The sequence below is a fragment of the Equus przewalskii genome, chromosome 3 (genome assembly GCF_037783145.1).
Source record: "Equus przewalskii isolate Varuska chromosome 3, EquPr2, whole genome shotgun sequence".
NCBI classification, from domain to species: Eukaryota; Metazoa; Chordata; class Mammalia; order Perissodactyla; family Equidae; genus Equus; species Equus przewalskii.
The window spans coordinates 115098088-115110376 of NC_091833.1; the positions used below are offsets into that span (position 1 = coordinate 115098088).

The window sequence follows — 12289 nt, forward strand, 5'->3', positions numbered from 1 at the left end:
GCCAATAATGATAGTAATAAGGCCAAAATCCTAGGGTTGTGAGAGGATTCAGTGAGTTAACACGCAGCACAGAGTCAGCATCCGGGACCGAGGCTGAGCGCCTCTTCACACAGCCCCTCGCTTTGCCAGCTGTGCCCCACGAGGGGCAGACAGGTCTCGTTAGGGGAGCCCAAGGTTTCCAGGTCCAGTGACTGGTCCCAGGCCTGTAGCTGGGAAGTGGCCCTTCCAGGATGCTCCCAGTGCCTTCTGTGACATCCAGGGTGCTCCCAGTGCCCTCTGTGACATCCAGGGTGCTCCCAGTGCCCTCTGTGACATCCAGGGTGCTCCCAGTGCCTTCTGTGACATCCAGGATGCTCCCAGTGCCTTCTGTGACATCCAGGGTGCTCCCAGTGCCTTCTGTGACATCCAGGATGCTCCCAGTGCCCTCTGTGACATCCAGGGTGTCCCCTCTCCCAGTGCCTTCTGTGACATCCAGGGTGCTCCCAGTGCCTTCTGTGACATCCAGGGTGCTCCCAGTGCCCTCTGTGACATCCAGGGTGCTCCCAGTGCCCTCTGTGACATCCAGGGTGCTCCCAGTGCCCTCTGTGACATCCAGGGTGCTCCCAGTGCCCTCTGTGATATCCAGGGTCCTCCCAGGGGCCCTCCGTGATGTCCAGGGTGCTCCCAGGGGCCCTCTGTGATGTCCAGGGTGCTCCCTGTGCCCTCTGTGACGTCCAGGGTTCTCCCAGGGCCCTCTGTGATGTCCAGGGTCCTCCTCGGGGCCCTCTGTGACGTCCAGAGTGCTCCTAGGGGCCCTCTGTGATGTCCAGGTGTGATGTGTCTTTCCCAGCCACTGGGGAGGACTTAGGGAGCCTCTGGGCAGCCGTCCACGGTGTTCATTTCCCTGGGCCTGCCAGTGAAGACTGCCATGGAGGGTTGGGCACAGTGTGGTTTGGAGGCGGGGTCCTGACGCCCCCTGCCCTGTCCAGCAGGTAAAGGCAGCTGCCCGTGTCCACAGTGGTTTGGGCTCAGTCAACGATCGGGCAAGTGCCATTGCTCCGGCCCGGCCCCAGCCCAGGGCCTGGGGTCTGAGTCTCAGTAAGCTCCCTCTGCTGAGCCCCGAGTCATCGGGCCCTCCGAGTAGACACTGAGCATCCTCCAGTGGACGTAGTACAAGGAGGGCCACGGGCCCCCAGGAGGCTGGGCCTCACTTCTCCCATGGAACCTTCTAGAAATGGAGGAAAACAAGGCGACCTGCCCAGCACCCCCTGCTGGTGGAAAGGGAGGTTAGACAGAGTCAGGGTCAGCGTGCTGTCTGATACAGCAGTAGCCGGTCTCTGGTCCCCTGGGGGCCAGAGCAGCTCTGGTGGAGGCACAGGCTGGCAGTGCCCCCTCCCTCGGGGAGGACCCCAGAGACAGGTGTCCCCAACTCTCCTTGCACGGGGAGAGGGAAGAGCAGTTTGAGTGGTGTCTGCCACCCAGTGGGCAGAGGGGGAAGTATGGGGAGGGGGCAGAAACGCGCCTTGCTCATGGAGCCCTTTCCAGACAGGGCAGGGGGGAAGAGCAGGCACTGTGCCAGACGGATCAGTGGGTTCAGGTGTAGAAGTGAGGCTGAAATGGCAAAGCTAACAAGACGTCCTTCCACCTGTGCCCGGCCCCCCACATCCTGCCTCCTGGTCCATCCTCACAAACAGGATTCAGGCTTTGGGATGCTTTGCGGGAGGAGCTCCGCTGAACTGGAGGTGGGCCCGGGATTCTGGGGGGGTCGAGGGGTTGCAAGCTTTCTGCTGTGCCTTCCAGCTCTGGGGGCTGCCCAGACCCCCCAACAGGCCGACACCGGGGGAGGTAGGTGGCACCGTGGCCCTCCTTCTTGGGACCCCTCCAGGCTGCTCTTGGGTCTTGGGGGCCTGGAGCCCCAGCCTGTCCTTCCTGTGGTTGGCAGGAGAGTGGGCTGTGCGCCGTGGCTTTCCTCCAGGGATCTGGATGGATTCGATGGGGCTGGGTGGGGATTTTGTCTGTGATACAAATGTCACTCAGACCATACTGGGACCTGATTTTCAGAGGAAAGCTTGGAAGCTGTAGAAGCGTGTTCCAGAGAGCAGAGACCGTGGCATTTATTTCTGCTTGGAATCTGTTTTGAAACCTCAAAACTTCATAATATGCGACACAGGAAGGTTGAGTGCTGTTCTCATAAGACCAATATAAAGTAAAAAACACAGATTAGACACGATTTCAGGATAGCGGAACTTTGTCATTCTGCCGTTGTTGGAAGGGGCTGTGGGAGCTTTTTGCCAACAGCCCCATCAATTGACCACAGCTCCTGGTGACGGGTGGTGACTTGGGTTTCCTGACAGCCCCTCTAGTGCTCTGTCCAGGATTATTTGATGGAAATAGCTGACAACATGCTCCAGCAATGCTGCTGGCTAGCTGCATGACCTTAGGCAAGTCCCAAGACCTCTCCAAGCCTCAGTTTCCCCTCTGTGAGATGCAATGACTCTAAAAACCTCTGACCGTGGTGTCTCTTTTCTGCTTTAGACCTTTGAGTGATGGCTTTTTGCTCCTGGGGTGGAGCCTGAGCTCTCTGATAAAGCCTACAAGACCTTTGGCGACCAGGGTCCAGCTGCAGACCCAGCCTTCTCCGAGAGCCCGTGCTTCCATTTCTGGAGTGTCTCCATGTTCCCCATCCTCTCTTGTCTCCGCGTTTTCACTCTGGTTGGTCCCTCTGCCTGAAACACTTTCTTCCTCTCCTGCCATCTCTTCTCTGGCCAATTGCTTCTCTTTCTTCCCGGTCAGCCCAGCTAAAGGTTTATCCTTTCTGTTGGTTTTCTCAAAGAACCAACTTTTGGTTTCATTGATTTTCTCCATTGTTTTCCTGCCATCTATTTCATTTATTTCTTCTCTCATCTTTATTATTTCCTTCCTTCTATTTATTTTGAGTTTGATTTGGTCTTCTTTGTCTAAATTCTTGAGGTGGAGCATAGGTGATTAATTTTAGATTTTTCTTCCTTTCTAATACAAGCATTTAAAGCTATAAATTTCCCTGTTCATGCTGCTTTGGCTGTGTCCCATACATAATGATATGTTGTGTTTCATTTTCATTCAGTCCAACATCTTTTCTAATTTGCCTTGTGATTTCTCCTTTGTTCTGTGGGTTATTTGGAAATGTGTTGTTAATTTTTCAAATATTTGAGAGTTTCCCAAATTTCTTTCTGTTGTGATTTCTAATTTAGTTCCTTCGTGGTCAAAGAACATATTTTGTATGATTTCAACCCTTTTATACGTGTTGAGACTTATTTTACAGCCTAGCATGTGATCCGTCCTGGAGAATGTTCCATGTGCCCTGGAGGAGAGTGTTTCCTGCTGTTGTTGGATGAAGGGTCCTATAAAGGTTAATGAGGTCAGGTTGGTTGATAATGCTGCTCAGGCATTCTATATCCTTGCTGATGTTCCATCTCGTTGTTCTAGCCGTTACTGAGAGTGGAGTATGGAAACTCTAACTGTAATTGTTGCACTTTTTCTCCTTTCACTTCTGTCAGTTTTGCTTTATGTATTTTGGGGCTGTGTTGCCAGGTGCTTATTCATTTTTACTTGTCATCTTCCTGAAGGATTGACCCTCCTTCTCTTCGTTCAGCCTTACTTCAATATCCCTTGTCCTGGGAGGTCTTCCCAGATCTCACATGGCACTGGGTTCCCTGCCGCTCGTTTCTATGACTGCTTGTATTTTTTCCATCATAACAGTCATCAAATTTTATTATAATTGCTTGAAACTTCCATTGATGGTGCGCTTCCCCTGGGCCATGCCTTGTGCCAAGGTGTCAAGGACGTGATGGTGAATAAGAATAAAAAGCACCTACTGTGTGCCAGCCATTCTGCTGGGCTTTCTGTAGACCTGTTTCAGCCTCACGATGATGTAATGAAGCAGGGGTTTCCACAGCCCTTTGTAGACGAGCAACTCAAGTTTCAGGGGGCTTTAGCAGTTTGCCCAGAGTCACACAGCACTTAAACACAGAGCTAAAAAACTCACCTGGATGGTTCCCAATCCCATGCTCATTTCCGCTCCTCCCTTCTCCCCTGAGAATTGAGGAACGCCACTCCCATACTGTGGTTTGTGTGGACACTTTCCTCCCAGATCAAAAGCACCATGTGTTTAATAAAATGGAGATGAAAAATTATGTAGTAACTATATTTTAAGGCAAATTAACCTTGATAAGATCCTTAATGTCACGTATGAGAGTATTTTCCCTTAGTAATGCATTAAAACTGTCAAACCCGATATGATCGCACAATTAATGAGATTACACATGATGTAAATTTCAATTCATTATTGCAGCGTCTGTGCTAATAGACTCGCGATTAACACCCGCAAACACGCCAGTTCAAAAGGACAGCTCTTTGTGAATCGCGTGAAATGAACAGCCAGAGACAACCGCAGTTTTGACTAAGCAAAGTGAGGGTGATTTCTGCCATCGTCTGGTGATTTACTAAGATCAGCTGTAAAGAGGGAGTCCACTGAGAGGGTGCTTCGCGTGGGGCCGAGGAGCCTGAGGAGCTGACAGACACGAGCCATCGTGCGGACGCGTCCGCGGGTCACCCTTCTGGGGTTCCTGGGCAGATGGCGCACCCTGAACCTCACGTCCCTCCAGCGCCTCCTTCTTGCAACACCGCTGGCTTTCTCACAAGAATTATGAAATTGGAGCTCCTTCAGAGAAAGCGTGTTGTGTGGGGAAATTCTGTGAACGTCAGGAGTAACAAAAATAGCCCGTTTCTTGAGTTCTTACGCTGCGTCAGGCACCGTGATGAGAGGCTTGTCACGCATTCATTTATTTAACCCCCTCAGTAGCCTGCCTCCTGCCATCAAAGCCCGCTTTACAGATGGTGACGCTGAGGTCTCCAGATGCTAAGTAACTGGACCAAGACCAGGTGGCTAACTGGGATCGGATTCTAAGCCCATCGTTTTCGGGAGGCGAGCCGTCCTTGTGTGGAAGGCCTCACACTGTGGGAAACGCCTTTGGATATGATGCTAGCATGCTCCTTGGTTACAGGCAGATAGTATGGAGATGCGCCCCCACACCACGTATATGGCATTTATCAGCCGCTACAAAGGGGAACCCAACCTTGTGGAACACCTGTCTCACGCGCCAGCTACGGAGTTCAGTGCTTGAAAGACATTTGCACACTCAGTTCTTACCATAAGTGTTATGCACGCGAGGAAGCTGAGGCGGGGGGCGGCACGGCTGAGGGGATTGCCGGGATTGGAGAGAGTCCCGTCTCTTTGTGGGTGTCTCAGGATTTCTATTTTAAACGTCTTGACTGGGGACCTTTGCAAGCCCACTGCACGTCTCTTTGCCTGCCCCATGTGCATTTTGTAAACCCGTTTTCCTTTCCTTCGATGCCTTGGCAGCAGCGTCGCGCGTATCCTTCCCTCCCTGCCTCCGGGAGCATTTCCTGAGCCGCTGCTTCTCACAGGACCCTGAAGAGATGAGTTGTGGACGGAGGTGTGGGGCCACGCCACGGGGGAGGAGTGGATTCTCCTGGGGCCCAGGAGGGCTGGGGAGGGGCAGACAAGGCCTCGCGATGCAGGAGGAGGGCGTAACTGAGTGAGTCTGGCCCCCAGGAAGCTGGTCCCTGGGTGGACAGCAGCGGCGGCCGAGTCAAGGTGTGGGGCCTCCCAGAGACTGCAGCTGGCTCCGCGGGGCTGAGCTGACACAGGCTTTATTTCCATTGACCCAGGCGGGCAGGGCGGGGTGGTAGAAGGAGCATTAAGGTGGGATTCAGAAGGCAAGCTCCTTTGCCTGCGCCCACCCTGAGTCTCTCCCAAATGAGGGCTTGGACGGGGAGTAGACCTCGGGCCAGATGGACAGGGGGCTCGCTCCTCGGGCAGCTTTGGGAACACATCCGCGCCCCGGCCTGGCCTTTCAGTAACATTCCTGGGTGGACCCAGCAGACTGTCAGTGGGAACCCGAAGGCCAGACACCCAGGAGGCAGGCGGGGATAGGGCCTGTGCCCACAGGGCCTGGTCCACTGGGAGGCTGGGCTACAGAGACAGTCACCAAGGCCACGCGGCCCCCTTTCCTCCTGCCTTACTGGTATAATACCATCGGCCACAGTTGCGTTTTTAATTGGCTCTGAATAATTCACTGCTATTAATTGCTACTGTGATCGCTCATCTGCCTGTTGGAGTCTGGCCCACTTTGAAGTGTACCCAGGGGTTGGCTCCCTCACCTGCTCTTCCCAGCTTCTGTTTCTCGCTCTCCGCTGAGCACTAGGGGCACAAAGAGTGGGGCTGGAGGGCTGGGCCCGCCCAGGACTGCCTGTGGTCCAAATGGGGGTGTCCTAGGCTGGTGTTTACAAATTGGGGTGCCCGTATTGTTTTGCTGTGCTTGCTGTAACATGTTGCCCTGCCCCTTGGACCAGGCTGCCAGCAAGGGTGGGTGGGCCCAACCACGCTGACCCCTGCCCCCGTGGCTGGCCCCCGCTGCCCCCACCCGCCCTCAGCCTCTCGCAGCCCCTTGCCCTTTGGCTGGGGGAGAAGCCCCCTGCTGCTCAGTCACCAACACCCACAGTGTAACTGTCCGCACAGGATGACATATTTACTGTTTCCTGACGGATCTTCATAAAACAGCGTGACAGCCGCCTGCTGAGTGTCACCTGGTGATCAGCCGGTGTTCTGGGTTATCGTCTTGTTAATCACGTCGACTGTGGACTGCTTCCTCCCCCCGCCCCCCGAGCTGGCACTGCCCTCTCTCTGCTTTCCTTCCATCTCTGTCTGTCTGTCTTCCATCATGTTCTCCAGCCCTGCTTCCCTTTGTCACTTCCTCTCCATCGCTCTCTCTTTCTTCTCTTTCTTTCTTCTCTCTTCTTTCCTACTCACTTTGGCTTATCTGTCTCTTCTCTTATCTCTGTCTGTCTGTCTGTCTGTCTTGTTAAAAGGGTTCTGGACAACCGTTCTCTGGGCTGGACCCTTGCTGAGTGAGCTTCTGTGGGGCCACAGAGGAGGGGCCAGCTCATGTCCTCTGAAAGGTCACAGAGGCCCCTGTCCATCCTTCCGTCCATCTTCTCACCTACCCTCTCTCCCACCCATCATGCACCATCCCCCCACCCACCCGCACTTCCTGAGCCTGCTGTGCTCTGGGTGCTGGGGACACAGCGGTGGACGAGTCAGATGGAGTCAGTTACTTCCTTTGCGTGGTCCCTGAAGCCCCCGTGTCCATGTTTCACAATCCTGGGCGCTGTCAATTGTGAGGTGTTCTGTGCAGCTCTGTCTCCCTCACCGCGTCGTGAGCACTCGCAGAGCCTGGGCCGGATCCTGTGTGTGTCCTCGCCCCCAGCACCAAGCGCAGAGGCACCTGGCGTGTCACAGGCTTTGATAAATTCTAGCTCGAGTGAATGAGCGAGGCAAGGATCTGGTCCCGCTGCTCGGTTTCACAAGTGAGGATGTGAGCTCAGCGTGTGGTGGGCCTCAGCCAGGGCCTCACAGCAGGTTTGGGATGGGCCCAGGACTCGCCCCCTGAATCCCATTCTGGTGCTTTCCTCGCATCTTGCTCTCTCTTTCATTGTGCACTGGGGGTGGGTGTGTACTGTGTGTTGTGGGGGCGCTTTGCTTGGGCTTGGTTTCTGGAGAGAAAGCCGGTGGGCGGAGCTCCTGGGAGGAGCCTGCGGTGGGACTCTGGGGGGTGGGCAGGGAGGCAGCCCCGGGCTCCTGGGCTCTGCCCTGGTGCCCAGCTCAGCCGTGCATGTGGTTTGGTGAGGCTGGGACAGGTGAGCTCACATGGTGGCACGGCCCCACAGGCCACCTTGAAGACTCCCGGCTGCCCCAGTTGGAGTCGGGAAGGGAAGTCTCAGGGATCTGTTGACACGAGAGAAGGCCAACATCCTCGCAGGCCAGGGGCTCCGCGTGTTTCAAAGACAGAGCTTTGGTGAAGGCGGGGCCTTTGTCTTGGGGGTGTGGGGGGCTCACAGGCTGATCACCTGTAGGTGCTGAACCTGGGGCCACGGCTCCTCGCAGGCTTCCAGCTCCCAGGACAGGGCAGGGAAGCCATCGCTATGCCATCCTGTTCCAGACTGGGGAACGGCGGGCTCTCCTGCTCCAGCAGTTTGTCTGAATCCATCCTGCCCTGATTCTAGACTTCCTTACCCAGCACATGACAGAGGGACTGTTCCTGGAGTCTGGAGTGGGGCGGAGGGGGTGGGATGATCGTGAGAGGCGGGAGCAAGGGACCCAGAGGGTGCCACAGCAGCTGGGTGGGCATTTGGGTCATCTGAGCAGGGAAGTTCCCACAGGTGTATTGGTGCAGAACGAGAAGGGGCTGAGCGACCACCGGCTAGGACAGTGAGGTGGGGAGTCTCAGAGCAGGTACCCACTGCACGGGGGCTGGAACAAGGAGGGCCACAGGGCTTTTCACGGGGCCCAGAGGGGATCCCACAGGCAGCCTGGGCCCCAGGTGGGACCTCCAAGTCAGCCATTAGGAGGGCGTGGTGTCCCCGCTGGGCCGACAGGCAGCTTGGGGTTGGGGGCTCAGCCTGGTGTGCAGATCCCTGTGCTTCGGGTCTGGAGGGGTCTGGGAGTGGGGCATGCAGTGGGGTCTGCCCCGACCATCCGCTGCCCAGCACGAGACCCTGCTCAGTAGTTGTTGAGGACTGAGGAGCAGAAGGTGGGCAGTGAGGGCGCAGCCCAGCTCCGTGCCGGGCCTCCCTGCCCTGGGCTGCCCCCGCCCTGAGAGTCTGCTCTTTACCGCGATCATACTGGTGAAACCAGGCCTGGGTGGCTTTGGGAGGGCAGGCTGCTGCGCTGTGTCCCCCGGGGGCCATGATTGTCGGGGACCCGTGGAGCTGGCAGGGGGTGGGGTCAGGCTGGGGCTTGGTGTTTCCTCTGCTTTGGGCAGTTTAAGTTATTTTAACCGCTATTTTAACAGAACTTTCGGCAATGAATTTTTTATGAGCAGGGAGGCCTGGCGGCTGCGAGGTCTCCTTGGGAAGGCCTCGTGATTGCACCAGATCAATATTTAAAACCCGGCCAAGCCCCTCACCGCGGCCTGGGAAACCACATCACGCTCGCTGCTGGCGGCCCATTCACGTGCGCCCCCCGGCCCTCCCTCTGTCCACTTCTGGAATCTCCAGCTCCAAGTGGCCATGTCTCCACTTTGCAGGTGGAAACACGGTTCTAGGCACAGCTTTGTGGGGAGTTACTAGTGCGAGCAGAGGCCCGTGTTCTGTTTTACTCTCTGCACGGCTGCCCCCCGCCCCCCCCAGTGGCCTTGCAGGGACCTTCAGTGGAGCCCCGATCCCCACCCAGCCTGCCCGGATCCAGAGACCCCAGGCACCAGAGGGCAAAGCCTGCCTCCTGCCCCAGGCCTGGCTGCAGAGGGGAGAGCCCATCAGCTTGGGGCAGGAGGAGGCGGCCAGAGGACATGCCCCTCTTGATGGAGGGCAAACCTTGACCGTCCCACCCGTGGCAAGCAGGACCTGATTTCCATCCGGGGAACCTCCACAGAGGCATCCGCATCCAGGGCATTTTTACAAACCACAGCAGGGAGGAAACTGCACTGATTAAATAAGAATGCGTGCCTAACCTGGGTTGAAAAGCGAGTGAGAGGGAGCGAGCGAGGTTGTGAGACCCAGGGGGCTGGGTCCCCACATGTGTGGAACCCCAAGGTCAGAGTGGAAAATCCGACCAAGAAAACAGGCGAGTGCCGGGCTGGACCTCACTAACCGGCCAAGCTACTGGCTTACTCTTCTTACGTCTCGGGGAGGTTGATCAAGGACGCTGTGGTGTGTCTCATAGATCCTGCAATGCAATGTGGCTTTGTGTTTTGTTTATCCCAATCTCATCTTTTGTTTCCAAACAATATCACGTGATAGAAAAGCACCCACACACAGAAAAAAACCCCACGTTTTACTGACAATGCTCAATCTGGTCTATTTATCCATCCAGCTAATGAAGTTTTCACTCGTTTGCATAATTCCAGAATTGTGGAAGGAACCCTGGGCTCATCGGGAGGACCCCGAGCCGGGGCCCCAGCTCTTCGCTCTCCCCTCTCCTCCTCCTCAGCCTGACTTTCCAGTTAACGCCTTCGTGCCCCTCTGGGTTTGTGGGGTCCCCAGTCCTTCCCCAACCTCAGGACCTTCCTTCTGACTTAGGACGATCTTAGAACATCTTTGGACAAATAGCTCTGACACACAGTCTGTACCTATCAGGGGAGGCTTACAGCTGTGACAAAAAGCTCCCCAAAGTTAACACTAGAAATGTTTATTCTTTTTCGTTCATGCATGAACCAGACTGGGTGGTCCTGGTGGGGTGGATCTCCTACAGGCGGTGACGTGGGGACCCGGGCGCCTGCACCTGGCGGCTCGGCCGTCTCCTCCGGCCTCGGAGCCCTTCTTTTCCCTGCTGTATGGGAGCAGGGCCCACAGGGCTGTGGAGCTTTGTCATAGGGAGTGGACGAGCCCAAGGAGGGCCGCTGTGAAACCCACGGGCTGGCCCCCAGAGCTCAGGGAGCCTCAGGCTAAATGTGGAAAATATGAACGCCAAGGTGGGTGAAAAGCTCCTTCCTGGCCTGTCTGCCCCGGGGGCTCGACTTGACCTCAGAGGCACTGGAAATGCCGCCTTAGGAGGTGGCCTTTAGTGAACACTGGGCATTTCTCAGTTCCCTGTCAGCTGTTCTTGTGTGCGTGAGACCAAGAAATCAAGGGACTGCCAGGCTTCCCGGCTGACATGCCAGACATTTCACATGCATCACCTCATCTGATCTTTCCAACCGACTGGGAAGAAGCAATTCTGAGCCCATTTGTAGAGAGGAGGGAACTGGGGCGAGGGCTGGAGCTGGCCTGGACCCTGCCCCGACCCCCGTCTGCCCCGGGTCTGGCGGGAGCCCTTGCTGGCCCAGAGGCTGCCGCTGAGCTCCCTCCGTGCGTGATCCTGGGCCTTCCTTTGTCCCCTCCAGCTGGGGGGATGTCTCCAGCTGTTTCTCTACTGCCTGCCCCTGGGACTTGGGAAGGTGCCAGCTCAAATCTGCTTTCAAGGCTCACCTTTGCTCTTTTATTTGAAAAATCTAATTAAAAAATAGGAAACATGACCATATTGATGTGACTACTGGTTCCTAATGCTAGACGGGAAAATTTCCATTGTGCAGTTGTCCCCCCTTATCTGGAAGGGTAGGTTCCAAGACCCCTGGTGATACTGAAACCACGGAGAGTACGGGCCCCTATCTGTATAGACGATGTTTTTTCCTATGTGTACAAACCTGTGATAAAGTTTAATTTATAAATTAGGCACAATAAGAGATTAACAGCAATAACTAGTAATAAAATAGAGCAATTATAACAACGTTTGGTAGTCAAAGTTGCGTGAACGTGGTCTCTCTCTCTCAAAATATCGTACTGCACGTCCTCACGTCCTCTGGTGCTGTGAGATGAGAGAATGTGCGCGTGACGAGATGAAGTGAGGGGAATGACGCAGGCATCGTGACGTAACGTAATTCAGCCCTTGATTGACCATGGTGACTGACACCGCAATCAGGGGGACAACTGTATGTGAAGGGAGAGAGTGGGGGACCAACCCGTGTCCTGGAAGCTTGTCTGACTTCAGCTGATGGTGACGTTTGCTCAGAGGTCCCTGAGTCGGTCGTTGAGAGTCTGGCTGCCGCCAACCCCGGGGAGGAGGGACAGTTGGTAATGAACTGAACACAAGGAGGAGCTTCAGGTTTAATAACCGCTGACTCGACAGTGCTGAGTGAGTGATAACTTTGTCCTTTCAAGGTGACTTAACCTTTCCGAGACGTGGGTTCTTAGGGAGATGACAAGAGAGAAGACACGCTCGGCTGGGGGAAAGCGGAGAGAAATAAACATCCTTTTTTGGTTTGGAACCAGAGGCTCACTGTTCGGTCCCTTAGCTCCAGGCCTGGCCGGGGGGAGGCGGGGGACTCCTGTTGCAGTCGTGGGCAGCCCCTTGGCCTGCTCCCTGGGCCTGCTCTGCTCCTGGGGGTGGGCACGGGCCTTCCGCGGACTGTGCTGTCTGCATGCATCGAGTTCAGACAGAATCTAACAGGAATGTGGCTCCTCTGCTTAGGGACCATTGAGAGGGGGGTCCTGGGGATTCTGCTTGCCCTGCACAAACTTCCTACGGAGAACACTTGTGTACCCCCGTTCCCAAGGAGGAGAGCAGGCAGGACAGGTTCCCGAGCAGCTCATAGGGAACACACCAGCTCTCACGGGTGCGGGATCTGTGCTTGGGAAGGTCCCAGAGACGAAGTTTTCTCAACATCAGTGCGATTTCAGATCCGCTGGGAGTGCACGGTAGTAGCGTGGGGAGGAG

General features: G+C 55.6%; 1 protein-coding gene and 1 long non-coding RNA gene across 3 annotated transcripts in view; both read left to right on the plus strand.

Annotated features, from left to right (window-relative positions):
* Positions 1-12289, plus strand: part of SORCS2 (sortilin related VPS10 domain containing receptor 2) — a 485786-nt gene that overhangs the window by 142300 nt on the left and 331197 nt on the right. The gene's annotated exons all lie outside the window — the stretch shown is intronic.
* Positions 770-5319, plus strand: LOC139082398 (uncharacterized). Its single transcript, XR_011538352.1, has 2 exons — positions 770-971; positions 4310-5319. It is a non-coding gene; the product is annotated as an uncharacterized lncRNA (long non-coding RNA).